The sequence below is a fragment of the Oncorhynchus keta genome, chromosome 13 (genome assembly GCF_023373465.1).
Source record: "Oncorhynchus keta strain PuntledgeMale-10-30-2019 chromosome 13, Oket_V2, whole genome shotgun sequence".
Lineage (NCBI taxonomy): Eukaryota > Metazoa > Chordata > Actinopteri > Salmoniformes > Salmonidae > Oncorhynchus > Oncorhynchus keta.
The window spans coordinates 35,480,937-35,495,776 of NC_068433.1; the positions used below are offsets into that span (position 1 = coordinate 35,480,937).

General features: G+C 43.3%; 1 pseudogene; it reads right to left on the bottom strand.

Moving 5' to 3' along the window:
* Positions 1 to 827: 827 nt before the first annotated feature.
* On the bottom strand, positions 828 to 12,360 carry LOC118372494 (protein Wnt-7b-like; annotated as a pseudogene).
* Between the last annotated feature and the right edge of the window lie 2,480 nt (positions 12,361 to 14,840).

Sequence of the window (14,840 nt, forward strand, 5' to 3'; positions counted from 1 at the left end):
CTTTTTAAAAAAATGATGTCTGAGTGTTGGGGTGTGACCCTGGCTATCTGTAATTACATTTACTCAAGTATACATTATTTAAAACCAAATACTTTTAGGCTTTCAATGAAGTAGTATTTTAGTGGATGACTTTCACTTGAGTCATTTTCAAGGTAAGGTATCTTTACTTTTACTTTTACTCGTATGAGAATTGAGTACTTTTTCAACCACTCCAAAAATGATATTAAACATTGCTAAACTCAGCAAAAAAATAAACGTCCTCTCACTGTCAACTGCGTTTATTTTCAGCAAACTTGACATGTAAATATTTGTATGAACATAGCAAGATTCAATAAAAGACATAAACTGAACAAGTTCCACAGACATATGACTAACAGAAATTGAATAATGTGTCCCTGAACAAAGGGGGGTGGGGGGTCAAAATCAAAAGTAACAGTCAGTATCTGGTGTGGCCACCAGCTGCATTAAGTACTGCAGTGCATCTCCTCCTCATGGACTGCACCAGATTTGCCAGTTCTTGCTGTGAGATGTTACCACACTCTTCCACCAAGGCAACCTACTTCTCAAAGTACTTTCTATCAAAGTAATTTTAGTTCAATCTTTAGTTTAATCTTTTAAAAAAAAAATGAAATAGGATGTCCAATGTGCAAAATTAAGTCATGAAGAATCTAACAATTTCCACGTCCACTGTAGAGTACATCCTGAAGAGTTCTTCCCGTCCTAATATCCTTTTTTCCTTTCCTTGTATCCTCTCTCATGGCCTTGCCCTGTCCCTTGTCCCCTTTCCCAGCTCTCTCCGTCCCCCTCCTCCTCCATCCATCCATCCATCATTTGCAGGTGAACACCTCAGACCTCTCACTGCACATGTTACACTTCACAAAACAGCACCACTGGAACTTGCAGTTGCACTGCCACACGCGGGTGTTCTGGTGGGTGTTGTGGCCTCTACCACAACACATCAGATTGCAGCCGTCAGTATGGGGTGACGTGTGGTTACACAGCCTACCCCGCGTCCCTGTGCTCCCTGTCGCCGTGTCCTCCTCGCAGTAGTTAGGAGACCTCTCCAGGTAGACCAAATCTGTGTCCGTGGGTTTCTGGTACCCCCCGCGACTCCTTCAGACGCAGGAAGGAGGGTTGACGGAGACGCGAGGCCTGGACAGGTTCGACTTGGACCGCCTCGCCATAGCGCTCTTTCAGGACGTAGCCGATCTCCCGGAACTTGGGTAGGGTGGTCCAGCAGGTCTTGGTTGTGCAGGAGCCCGACACGCCATGACACTTACACTCCAGCTTCATATGCTCCTCCAGGATCTGAGGGAGAGGAGAGAAGAGGGTTGGATACAGGGTTTGGAAAAGTTTGACATGACCTGAGGGCTAGATACATGCTTTGAGACAGAGTTGGCATGTCCCAAATGTTGAATAGTTGTGTGTAGGTAGCTTAAAGTGTTTGAGAGTCATTAGTTGTCATTGATGGTTATTAACTAGTTCAACCATCCTGATCTCACAAGCTTACATTCTGTTTCTCTACACAAATTAGGTGATTACGTGAAGTGAAACAAACCGAGCCCAGCGGTCAGGATGGTGGATCAGGCTAGTTAGTCATATGCTGCCATTGTTAGAGTTCAAAAGCACACTCTTAAGTGTTACATCTTAACTACTTAATTCACAGTGATGTGAATTGGAGATTTGCAAGAAAAGGTTTAGGCCAGCCCACATATCCACAAATTGTATTTTCCAATTCATTCAACAATACTACAATTCTATTAACTAGGGGCATCCCCTGCAATATAACCTAAAGTCCATATGGAGTACATATTTCAAATCCCCCAACTGGACAGTGGTGCCAGGTTCAAGCCTCTATTCTCTTACTAACTTGACCTTCCTAAAGACCACAATGGACAGAATGAACAACCAGAACTCTCATGTAACCAGAACATGTATAACGTTGTACTGAGGTTTCATGTGCAATTTAAGTGTTAATGCCTCACAGATATATTCAGCGGACACATTTGACAGATAACAGTTTACCATTTAGGGTTGAGTTATATAGTTTTGACCAAATCGGAAATGTTTATGTAGCCCAATGTTCACCCAAAAATGATAGATATTGCTTTGTGTTAGAAGTTGCTATCAGTGTTGCTTAGATACATTGTCTATAGGAATTGAAGTAAAACTTCTAACTGGGTGGCCAGTACTGTAGCCTACTTGCCTATCATGTACGAGTGTATCAGTGTATCAAGCCTGTTGCTCTTGATCTGCCCTGCTATCAAGTTAGGGGAATTGGCTTGATTAGGTTTGTTCAGTGTGTGCAGTGGTGCAGCAGTATGGTTTTGCGAACTGCCACTGAGAGAGGAAGAGAGAGAGACTTTGCAATAATATCCTGTATCCTGACTTAATGCTCTGTAATTCAATGAATGGGACTGCAGGGTTATGGCAGGCCTCCATTTGGCAGCCGGTTTGCCTGGTCTTGCATTCCCTCCACTCACACACACACGAGCATGCTCACGTACACACCGACACATGGCAGGCACACACGCATGGTTCACACACACACATTCTGAAACCCTCTGTTTTAAACGAGTATAGCATAATTTAGCACAGCGATGCTGTCTCCGCTGAACTTATATTTATACTGAAAAATATATAAATGCAGCAAGCAACAATTTCAAAGATTTTACTGAGTTAAGTTCATTTAAAGAAATCAGTCATTGAAATAAATAGATTAGGCTGTAATCTATAGATTTTACATGACTGGGAATACAGATATGCATCTGTTGGTCACAGATACCTTCATAAAAAAGGTAGGGGTGTGGATCAGAAAACCAGTCAGTATCTGGCGTGGCATCTCCTTCGCATTGAGTTGATCAGGCTGTTGATTGTGTCGTGTGGATTGTTGTCCCACTCTTTAACCTCTCTTGGGTAGGGGGCAGTATTTTGACATCCGGATGAAAAGCATGGCCAAAGTGAACTGCCTGTTACTCAGGCCCAGAAGCTTGGATATGCATATAATTGGTAGATTTGGATAGAATACACTAACGTTTCTTAAACTGTTAAAATAATGTCTGTGAGTATAACAGAACTGATTTGGCAGGCAAAACCCAGAGGACAAACCATCCAAGGAAAAGAAAATTGAGGTCAAAGGATTTTCCATGGGATGCCCTTTTTATTAGGAACCTGGTTGCAGTTCCTATGGCTTCCACTAGATGTCAACAGTCTTTACAAATTGTTCGATGTTTTTCTTTTGAGAAATGAAGAAGTAGTGATATTCATTGTAAGTGTCACTCCAGGTGGACTCTACTGTTTTGGTGCGCGTGACAAGGAGCTCCGTCTTAAATGTTATTAATTTTTTACGTTTTACGGTACTGGATTAGCAACGTTGTTTGAAATGTTTGGGACCAGGTTTACAGGTAACTTATTAGATACTTTGTAGACATGTTGGGCGAGTTGAAACCGGTGTATTTCTGAATCAAACGCGCCAAATAAATTGACATTTTTGGGACATAAAGAAGGACATTATCGAACAAAAGGACAATTTGTGATGTTTCCGGGACATTTTGGAGTGTCAACAGAAGAAGAACTTCAAAGGTTATTAATTATATTGCTATTTCTGACTTTTGTGCCTGGTTGAAATATATTTTTCATAGTTTTGTATGCGGGGCACTGTACTCAGATAATCGCATGGTTTGCTTTCGCCGTAAAGCCTTTTTGAAATCTGACACGGCAGCTGGATTAACAAGAAGTTAACCTTTATTTTGACACATTTTCAACACATATTTTAAAGAATGTTAAATATTTGAATATATTATTTTTGAATTTTGCGCTCTGGAATTTCACCGGATGTTGGCAAGGTGGGACGCTACCGTCCCACGTACCCTAGAGGGGTTAATGGCTCTGTGAAGTTGCTGGATATAGCTGGGAACTGGAACATGCTGTCAAACATCAATCAAGAGAAAACAAACAGGATTCATCCGTGAAGAGCACTCTTCTCTAGCGCACCAGTGGCCATCGGAGGTGAGCATTTGCCCACTGAAGTTGGTTATGAATTCTTGCCATGTCCAGTCTCTTGACAACAAGGTTGATGAAATCCGAGCAAGGGTAGCATTCCAGAGGGACATCAGAGACTGTAACGTTCTCTGCTTCACGGAAACATGGCTCACTGGGAAGACGCTATCCGGGGCGGTGCAGCCAACGGGTTTCTCCACGCATCACGCCGACAGAAACAAACATCTTTCTGGTAAGAAGAGTGGCGGGGGCGTATGCCTCATGACTAACGAGACATGGTGTGATGAAAGAAACATACAGGAACTCAAATCCTTCTGTTCACCTGATTTTAGAATTCCTCACAATCAAATGTAGACCGCATTATCTACCAAGAGAATTCTCTTCGATTATAATCACAGCCGTATATATATCCCCCCCCAAGCAGACACATCGATGGCTCTGAACGAACTTTATTTAACTCTTTGCAAACTGGAAACCATTTATCCGGAGGCTGCATTCATTGTAGCTGGGGATTTTAACAAAGCTAATCTGAAAACAAGACTCCCTAAATTTTATCAGCATATCGATTGCGCAACCAGGGGTGGTAAAACCTTGGATCATTGTTACTTTAACTTCCGCGACGCATATAAGGCCCTGCCCCGCCCCCCTTTCGGAAAAGCTGACCACGACTCCATTTTGTTGATCCCTGCCTACATACAGAAACTTAAACAAGAGGCTCCCACGCTGAGGTCTGTCCAACGCTGGTCCGACCAAGCTGACTCCACACTCCAAGACTGCTTCCATCACGTGGACTGGGACATGTTTCGTATTGCGTCAGATAAAAATATTGACGAATACGCTGATTCGGTGTGCGAGTTCATTAGAACGTGCGTTGAAGATGTCGTTCCCATAGCAATGATAAAAACATTCCCTAACCAGAAACCGTGGATTGATGGCAGCATTCGCGTGAAACTGAAAGCGCGAACCACTACTTTTAATCAGGGCAAGGTGTCTGGTAATATGACCGAATACAAACAGTGCAGCTATTCCCTCCGCAAGGCTATTAAACAAGCTAAGCGTCAGTACAGAGACCAAGTAGAATCTCAATTCAACGGTTCAGACACAAGAGGCATGTGGCAGGGTCTACAGTCAATCACGGACTACAAGAAGAAACCCAGCCCAGTCACGGACCAGGATGTCTTGCTCCCAGGCAGACTAAATAACTTTTTTGCCCGCTTTGAGGACAATACAGTGCCACTGACACGGCCTGCAACGAAAACATGAGGTCTCTCCTTCACTGCAGCCGAGGTGAGTAAGACATTTAAACGTGTTAACCCTCGCAAGGCTGCAGGCCCAGACGGCATCCCCAGCCGCGCCCTCAGAGCATACGCAGACCAGCTGGCCGGTGTGTTTACGGACATATTCAATCAATCCCTATACAAGTCTGCTGTTCCCACATGCTTCAAGAGGGCCACCATTGTTCCTGTTCCCAAGAAAGCTAAGGTAACTGAGCTAAACGACTACCGCCCCGTAGCACTCACTTCCGTCATCATGAAGTGCTTTGAGAGACTAGTCAAGGACCATATCACCTCCACCCTACCTGACACCCTAGACCCACTCCAATTTGCTTACCGCCCAAATAGGTCCACAGACGATGCAATCTCAACCACACTGCACACTGCCCTAACCCACCTGGACAAGAGGAATACCTATGTGAGAATGCTGTTCATCGACTACAGCTCGGCATTCAACACCATAGTACCCTCCAAGCTCGTCATCAAGCTCGAGACCCTGGGTCTCGACCCCGCCCTGTGCAACTGGGTACTGGACTTCCTGACGGGCCGCCCCCAGGTGGTGAGGGTAGGCAACAACATCTCCTCCCCGTTGATCCTCAACACGGGGGCCCCACAAGGGTGAGTTCTGAGCCCTCTCCTGTACTCCCTGTTCACCCACGACTGCGTGGCCACGCACGCCTCCAACTCAATCATCAAGTTTGCGGACGACACAACAGTGGTAGGCTTGATTACCAACAACGACGAGACGGCCTACAGGGAGGAGGTGAGGGCCCTCGGAGTGTGGTGTCAGGAAAATAACCTCACACTCAACGTCAACAAAACTAAGGAGATGATTGTGGACTTCAGGAAACAGCAGAGGGAACACCCCCCTATCCACATCGATGGAACAGTAGTGGAGAGGGTAGCAAGTTTTAAGTTCCTCGGCATACACATCACAGACAAACTGAATTGGTCCACCCACACAGACAGCGTCGTGAAGAAGGCGCAGCAGCGCCTCTTCAACCTCAGGAGGCTGAAGAAATTCGGCTTGTCACCAAAAGCACTCACAAACTTCTACAGATGCACAATCGAGAGCATCCTGGCAGGCTGTATCACCGCCTGGTACGGCAACTGCTCCGCCCTCAACCGTAAGGCTCTCCAGAGGGTAGTGAGGTCTGCACAACGCATCACCGGGGGCAAACTACCTGCCATCCAGGACACCTACACCACCCGATGTTACAGGAAGGCCATAAAGATCATCAAGGACATCAACCACCCGAGCCACTGCCTGTTCACCCCTCTATCATCCAGAAGGCGAGGTCAGTACAGGTGCATCAAAGCTGGGACCGAGAGACTGAAAAACAGCTTCTATCTCAAGGCCATCAGACTGTTAAACAGCCACCACTAACATTGAGTGGCTGCTGCCAACACACTGTCACTGACACTGACCCAACTCCAGCCACTTTAATAATGGGAATTGATGGGAAATGATGTAAATATATCACTAGCCACTTTAAACAATGCTACCTTATATAATGTTACTTACCCTCCATTATTCATCTCATATGCATACGTATATACTGTACTCTATATCATCGACTGCATCCTTATGTAATACATGTATCACTAGCCACTTTAACTATGCCACTTTGTTTACTTTGTCTACATACTCATCTCATATGTACATACTGTACTCGATACCATCTACTGTATGCTGCCCTGTACCATCACTCATTCATATATCCTTATGTACATATTCTTTATCCCCTTATTGTTAGTTAGATTACTTGTTGGTTATCACTGCATTGTCGAAACTAGAAGCACAAGCATTTCGCTACACTCGCATTAACATCTGCTAACCATGTGTATGTGACAAATACATTTTGATTTGATTTGATTTGACGCCGAACTGCAGTCAGGTCATGACCGTGGTGAGGATGACGAGCACACAGATGAGCTTCCCTGAGACGGTTTCTGACAGGTTGTGCAGAAATTCTTTGGTTGTGCAAACCCACAGTTTTAACAGAGCTGTCCAGTTGGATGGTCTCAGATGATCCCGCAGGTGAAGAAGCTGGATGTGTAGGTCCTGGGCTGGCGTGGTTGGGCGTACTGCCAAATTCTAAATTCTAAAACACCATAGGAGGCAGCTTATGGTAGAGCAATTAAAATGACTGGCAACAGCTCTGGTGGACATTCCTGCAGCCAGCATGCCAATTGCACCCTCCTTCAAAACTGTGGCATTGTGTTGTGTGACAAAACTGTACATTTTAGAGTGGCCTTTTATTGTCTCCAGCACAAGGTTCACCTGTGTAATGATCATGCTGTTTCATCAGCTTCTTAATATGCCATACCTGTCAGGTGGATAGATTATCTTGGCAACCGAGAAATGCCCACTAACAGGGTTGTGAACAAATCTGTGCACAAAATTTGAGAGAATTACACTTTGTGTGTATTGAACATTTCTGAGATCGTTTATTTCAGCTCATGAAACATTTATATTTCTGTTCAATATACTTTTCTGATGGAGTTGTATTATATTCTATTTTCTTCTATTCTAGATCTCTACAGAAACAACTACATTTTTGTTAGGTGTGTTAAAACCCCAGACAACAAGACAAGCAGTGTCAGTCACTTTACCTTTCGTCCTGCCTCATTATTATGCAGGTTCATCAGACGTCTGGCGTTCTTCTTGATCTCTCGGGCATCTACGAAGCGTATGGAGAACTCCACGCCGTACTTGATGTTGGCCGAGCAGCCTCCCCACTTCCAGCCCTCCTCCTGGTCATGGTAGCCCTGCTTCTCCCAGTCGCAGCCACACTGGCTCAGGTTGCCCTGACTACACGCTGCTGTCACCGAATGTGCCACGCCAGCCGCCGTGATGGCATAGGTGAAAGCCGCCTCTCGGCTACCTGGAGAGAGAGAGAGGGGCAAAGAAAGGGGCAAAGAGTTACCTTGCACTAGTCCTAGGTAAGTTGTAGTGCATTACAGTACATAGTATGAGTTTGTTACAGTATAGTACAGTATTTTATGTTGTAGCCTAATGAAAGGCTTGTGGCCCACTACAACACAATTTACATTACTGGGTGACCTGACTGCAGTCCGGCCTTATACTAGTGTAATGTAATTAAGCTATAACAGGCTAATAAATACCTACCATTCCTTATTTGATAGTCTCTGTCTACTGGACTCTTACCCAGCCCTAATTTTTAACAGGCGGGCTGGTAAGACTCCACTGATAAAACCAAAGTGACATCTGCTGGTTACCAGAGGAGCCTTAATGTATCTGTGTCTGTACAGCAGATACAGTAAAAACTACTGTATGTACTATAGTATTATAGAGTATATATACTGAACAAAAATATAAATGCAACATGCAACAATTAGAGTTGAAGTTCATATAAGGAAATCAGTCAATTGAAATAAATTCAGTAGGCCCTAATCTATGTATTTCAAATGACTGGGAATACAGATGTGTCTGTTGGTAGGGGCGAGGATCAGAATACCAGTCAGTATCTGGTGTGGCCACCAACGCAACATATTTCCTTCGCATAGAGTTGATTAGGCTGTTGATTGTGGCCTGTGGAATGTTTTCCCACTCCTCTTCAATGGCTGTGCAAAGTTGTTGGATATTGCCGGGAACTGGAACACGCTGTCGTACACGTTGAGCAAGAGCATCCCAAACATGCTCAACGGGTGACATGTCTGGTTAGTATGCAGGCCATGGAAGAACTGGGGCATTATCAGCTTCCAAGAATAGTGTACAGATCTTGCGACATGGGGCCGTGCATTATCATGCTGAAACATGAGGTGATGGCGGCGGATGAATGGCATGGATCTCGTCACGGTATGCATTGAAATGACCATCAGTAAAATACAATTGTGTTCGTTGTCTGTAGCTCATGCCTGCCCATACCAAATTCTCTAAAATTACATTGGAGGTGGCTCATGGTAGAGAAATTAAAATTAACATTAGATTCTCTGGCAACAATTGGTCAACATACCAATTGCACACTCCCTCTAAACTGGAGCCATCTGTGTCATTGTGCTGACTGACAAAACTGCACATTTTAGAGTGGCCTTTTATTGTCCCCAGCAAAAGTTGCACCTGTGTAATGATCATGTTTATTTAATCAGCTTGATATGCCACACATGTCAGGTGGGTGGATTATCTTGGCAGAAGAGAAATGCTCACTATCAGGGATGTAAACAAATTTGTGCACAACATTTCAGAGTAATAATATTTTTAGCGTGTGGAAAAATTATGGGATCTTTTATTTCAGCTCATGGGACCAACAATTTACATGTTACGTTTCTGTTTTTATTCAGCGTCGATTATCCTATCTATAAGTGCACTTAATGTGTGCCAGTTGGTTTCTGTTTCAGCCAACACATGTCATTCTATAGCTCACAATGTAGTGTTATTGAGCTCACTACCTTCACTCTAGACAAGTTGTTTATGGATGTAGCATCATGTCTTGTAAATGATTTATAAGAAGTTAATAAACACACAAATCCACTTAAAGATGCTAGATAAATCTGAAGTGAACATTACTCATTGTTTTTGTAGCTGGTGGTGGTAACTTATGAGTTGTAGACCCACAACCACATGATACATTCTCACATCTGGTATACCATTGATCAATCTGTCAAACTACACCGTCAGAGCAACGATAAATACCTGTGAGAGCCTTTCAAATGGCAAGCTTTCCATTTCATAACAAACACATTAACATTTACCTCATGGAAAGGAAATGAATTACTGTATATAACATTACTATTGCGTTGTCCTTGTGATAGTATCTTGATTGAGGCAGGAAATATCCTATGTTGGCTTCCATTCTCCTCAACAACCTCAGTATTAATGCATGGCGTCTAGTGGAAGGCAATGGGGTGGCTTCTCTCCAACCTGACAAACTCACTCATAGATCCCATTAGCTCTGTGGCTCCCTGATCCATAACTTTAAACTAACTCAGAAGTATTCTCTCATCAGTCCGAACCAGAGAACCAGACCTTTCAGTAAATGTAGAATAGTGAATGTTTTCCTCGAGCTGCCAAACGTCATCCCTAGCATATAAATTTGTTTTCATTATAGAGTAATGCATTCTTGGTTCCATTGTTGTTGGTATTCTAACTGCTGTAGCTGACTTTGATTAGTGGTCAAGACAGAAACCTGGTCTCACTCAATAGTTATATGTTCTCTGTCCTTGCAGGTCAATCAAATTAAGTGATTGAAGAGGAACTTCTTGACAACCGGCTGGACATGCAGAGCCTTAAGCTCTGCACCAAGACCCCTCCCCCCCGCTTCTCCTTTACCCAAATCCAAACAGCTGATGTTCTGAAAGAGCTGCAAATCTGGATCCCTACAAATCAGCTGGACCCTCGCTTCCTAAATGGGGGAGACACTTTAGACCCCAAACTGTTACAGCCCTATATCCATCCTGCACTGCCTTCCTAAAGTCTTCGAAAGCCAAGTGAGCAGACAGATCATCGACCATCGACCATTTCGAATCCCACCTTACGTTCTCCGCTATGCAATCTGGTTTCCGAGTTGTTCTCGGGTGCACCTCAGCCACACCCACATTTTCACACAATAATTAATACAGACTTACTGTATTTAAGTCAGTCAGTGTTGTAAGAATGAATGTAAAAAAGCCCAGAGGCAGGACAGACTTCTACATAACGAGGTCACATGTAGGACAGACTGTTGTAGGATTGAAACCCCTTCAGAACACTAGCAACACGGCTTCAAGTTTCAATTGTTCCCGTATTACTAATATTAAGGAATCAAAGTACGGTATTCACTGTGGTTATCGAAGAAGGATGATGGTGAAAGAATAGTACTCTCACTGGAAGATTTCACTGAAGTAGTTTCAGGGCAGGGTAGCCAGCAGGCTAGCCTAGTGGTTAGAGCGTTGGACTAGTAACCGGAATGTTGCAAGTTCAAACCCCTGAGCTGACAAGGTACAAATCTGTCATTCTGCCCCTGAACAGGCAGTTAACCACTGTTCCTAGGCCATCATTGAAAATAAGAATTTGTTCGTAACTGACTTGCCTGGTTAAATAAAGGTAAAATTAAAAAATGTAAATCTTCATTATATGAGTTTGTGAACCTCCCATTGTTGCTTCTATTGCAGGAGTAGCACCACACTCACTACAACAACCAAACTGGCCATGAAGATAGCTATCGCTCCCACCTTCACCAAATCGTATGGCTCTGAACTACCATAACCTCTCCAGTGCCCTGGCCTAAACATAGCCATTGGGAAGAAAAAGTAAGTTCAACAGAAACAACTTTAATTGATTGTTAAGTTTCCTGTAAGAGTGGCAGATCATATTTGTTATATATCCAGCTTATCCTCTGTGTCATGCACCTTGGAAAGCGTTGGTTGGACTGTGAGTTAGGCACTAGTCACTGACAGTAGACCTATATGTTTTCATCGGGGCACAGGAAAAGCCAGTGACTTCTCACTCTGCCCCCGAGACACAATCAGATGCTTAGCTTTCCACTATTTCTAGCCAATGCTTGGTCTGGTGGGCATTCTGATGCAATCACTGCATCATCATCATAAACCATTATATTCTTCTCAGTGTGGAGCAGCCACACTGTAGAGAATGTAGAGATGAAGTAGGACCCACACCATTGGGGGTCCTACTTCATCTAATTAACCTTTATTTAACTAGGGAAGTCGGTTGAACCGGCCTACCTTGGCCAAACCCTAACCCGGATGAAGCTGCGCCGCCCTATGGGACTCCCAATCATGGCCGGTTGTGATACAACAGATGCAGTGCCTAGACCGCTGCGCCACTCGGGAGCCCCAGGGTGATTTCCCAGACACAGATTAAGCCTAGTCCTGGACTAAAAAGCAAGTTTAATGGGCAATCTCCATCAAAAATAGTTTTTAGTCCAGGACTAGGGTTAATCTGCATCCGGGAAACTGTCCCTACCAGTTTTCTTCGGCCCAGCACCCCCTAACAAGTGATGTGCATTTGACTAGACTCATTGCAGCAGGTAGACTGACCTACTCTCAGCTCTTGTCCAAATACGGTCCTCTCGCCCAGGGCGGAGCAGTTCCAGCGGTTCCAGTTTAAATGAAGCTCTTCAGACATGTTAAATATTCGTTAAACGTTTTTATTCTTGTTAAGAGGTTTTCTTATAGGTTTTGTTATTAATATTCTATTTTCAGTCACAAAACCAAACAGATATTGTTTGACACCAACAATTTCATGTAAAGGCCAATATCAATCCCAGTATTTTACAATAGGCTATTATATAAGTTCCAAAAGTTGATTTAATTTATTCATTTTATAGTGAAATTATAAACCACATATGCTCTATAATTTCCTTATTGAACACTGTGAATACGTCATTTAATCCATCAAATTAATTAAAAGATGTAGTGCATAAAGACTTTTAAGCTATAAAATACATTTTTTTTAAATGAGATCTTAAACAAATGGTTTTGTTATTAATATTCTATTTTCAGTCACAAAACCAAACAGATCACAACAATGGCTGTATTTTACAAGCACCTGTTTAATTTATTCATTTTATAGAAGCTCTATAATTTCCACGTGCGTAAATCAACAAATTAATTAAATTAGTGCATAAGCGATACATTTTTTAGAGATCTTACAAATGCACACCATCACATGGCTGTACAAGCACCTGTTGAAGAGAAGGGTAAAAAGCACGTGCCAACCTACAGGTAGCTACCGCTGGTGAGGATGAGGAAGATCTGGGGATAGTAGACGGACAGCAGCGCACTGCGGGACGAGACAATGAGCATGGTGTCATTGAACACAACGGCCGCTGCTTGCTTGAGTGAGGGGGAAAATGAAAGTAGTTTAAATCATTCCTTTAGAAGATAAGTAGTCCTGGGAGTTCGTATCAAACAAATCTCTGTTCTCTTCTTTGGGTTAATCGCGTCTAGTTCTTGGGGTCAGTCCGCGGAGCGTTGGTGCTATGCAGCTCCAAGCCCCCGGTAGTAGCGTTGGCTTCAGACGAGGAGACTGGACGGGTCATCACTTGACGGCAGTGGTGTTAATGTGGTTGTCCTCCTAGACTGATGGGGTGGATTTTAGATTCTGGGACAGCAGGTATGTGCCGCTGTTTTATCATTGGCAGAGGGAGACAGACAGTGCTATACCGCCCACCCCCCTGTTAAAACCAAACGGGACTTCCCTATTTAGCTCCCAACTACATATTTTTTTCAATCAATTAATCCATGTGACCAATACTGTCTCAAATGCTATGTGCTTTATGAATGTATATTGTTGTTATTATGGTGTTAGGTAGGCTAATATTTCTGGACATTCCGTCTTCAACAGGTCTCATTAAATTTCACACGTGTAAAACCACCAATTGATTGTGCAGGCATGCAGGACAGGTGTCCAGTTCATTTCAACCGATAAGAGACACCATAACATTGGTTGATGTAGAAACACGTAGGACACACATGGGTGGATGACACAATATAACAACTCAACCCCTAAATAACAACTATAGAAAGAATGTAGGCTACTTTGAGGATACAATGAATTATCTTGCTCTCTCAATGGTATTTAGATCTCGAGGATACCCTCATGTGGTTGAAAGTTAGAATGCATTGCCATCACTGTCAACTTCAAGGAGGTCAAATAGTTGTGATCTTGAAAACAAACTGCAGAAAGAAGCTATTATTTATTTTCCTTAGTATTAATCTTGTCAGGAATCATTTACTAGTTCATGAAGACAAATGTATCTAAGCTGAGTGATTCTTCTCAAACAGGCCCATGTTGTTGCCACGTGTTAAACTTCCAAGAAATGCAAATAAAACCACCAAAAGCTCTCTAAAATATCAGATGAGAATGAGAAACAAAGACAGACATATTTGCAGTCTCCCCTTTAAAAGATGTTCCATGCAAATAACAGCTTGTTTGCCTAGAAACTTAGTTTGAGTAAAAGCTCTCAATGGGTGGGGATGGTGATGTTTAGTTTCAAACAACCTTCAAAGCATGGACCGTTTTACAAGGATACTTCTCTCATGGGATGATGGCCGAGGGCAAAGCCCATGCTGTCTCTCTCTTCTCTCTCATTTTCAGATGTCTTGTCATGTTAGTGAAGTGTTGAAGACATCGACTGTTGTGCTCTTCATCTTGCTCTGCTGGCACAAACCGGACCAGCTGACCACTGAGCAGTCAAACAAGTATGAAAGGCACGCTTTGTTTTAATCAAAATAATATCCCGCATTCTTTAATTATATCAGATCAGAAAAACAACACCATGCTGAGACTGTGACAGACTCACCCTTTTTAAGAGGCAGGCAAGGCAACCCACTACACCAGTGTTTCCCCACTCCTCCAGTACCCCAACAGCACACCTGATTCAACTTGTCAACTTATTATCAAGCTCTCAATGAGTTGAATCAGGTGATTTTGTCTGTGGCTACAACACAAATGTGTGGTGTTGGGGGTACTCGAGAGTTGAGAACCACGGCACTACACCCTTCATACTTGAACTTATTTGCCAACCTCTTGGTCACAACTGATATAACGCTACAGATCTGTGACCACAAAGACTCAGATTCACACAGTCTAAAACCTCTACC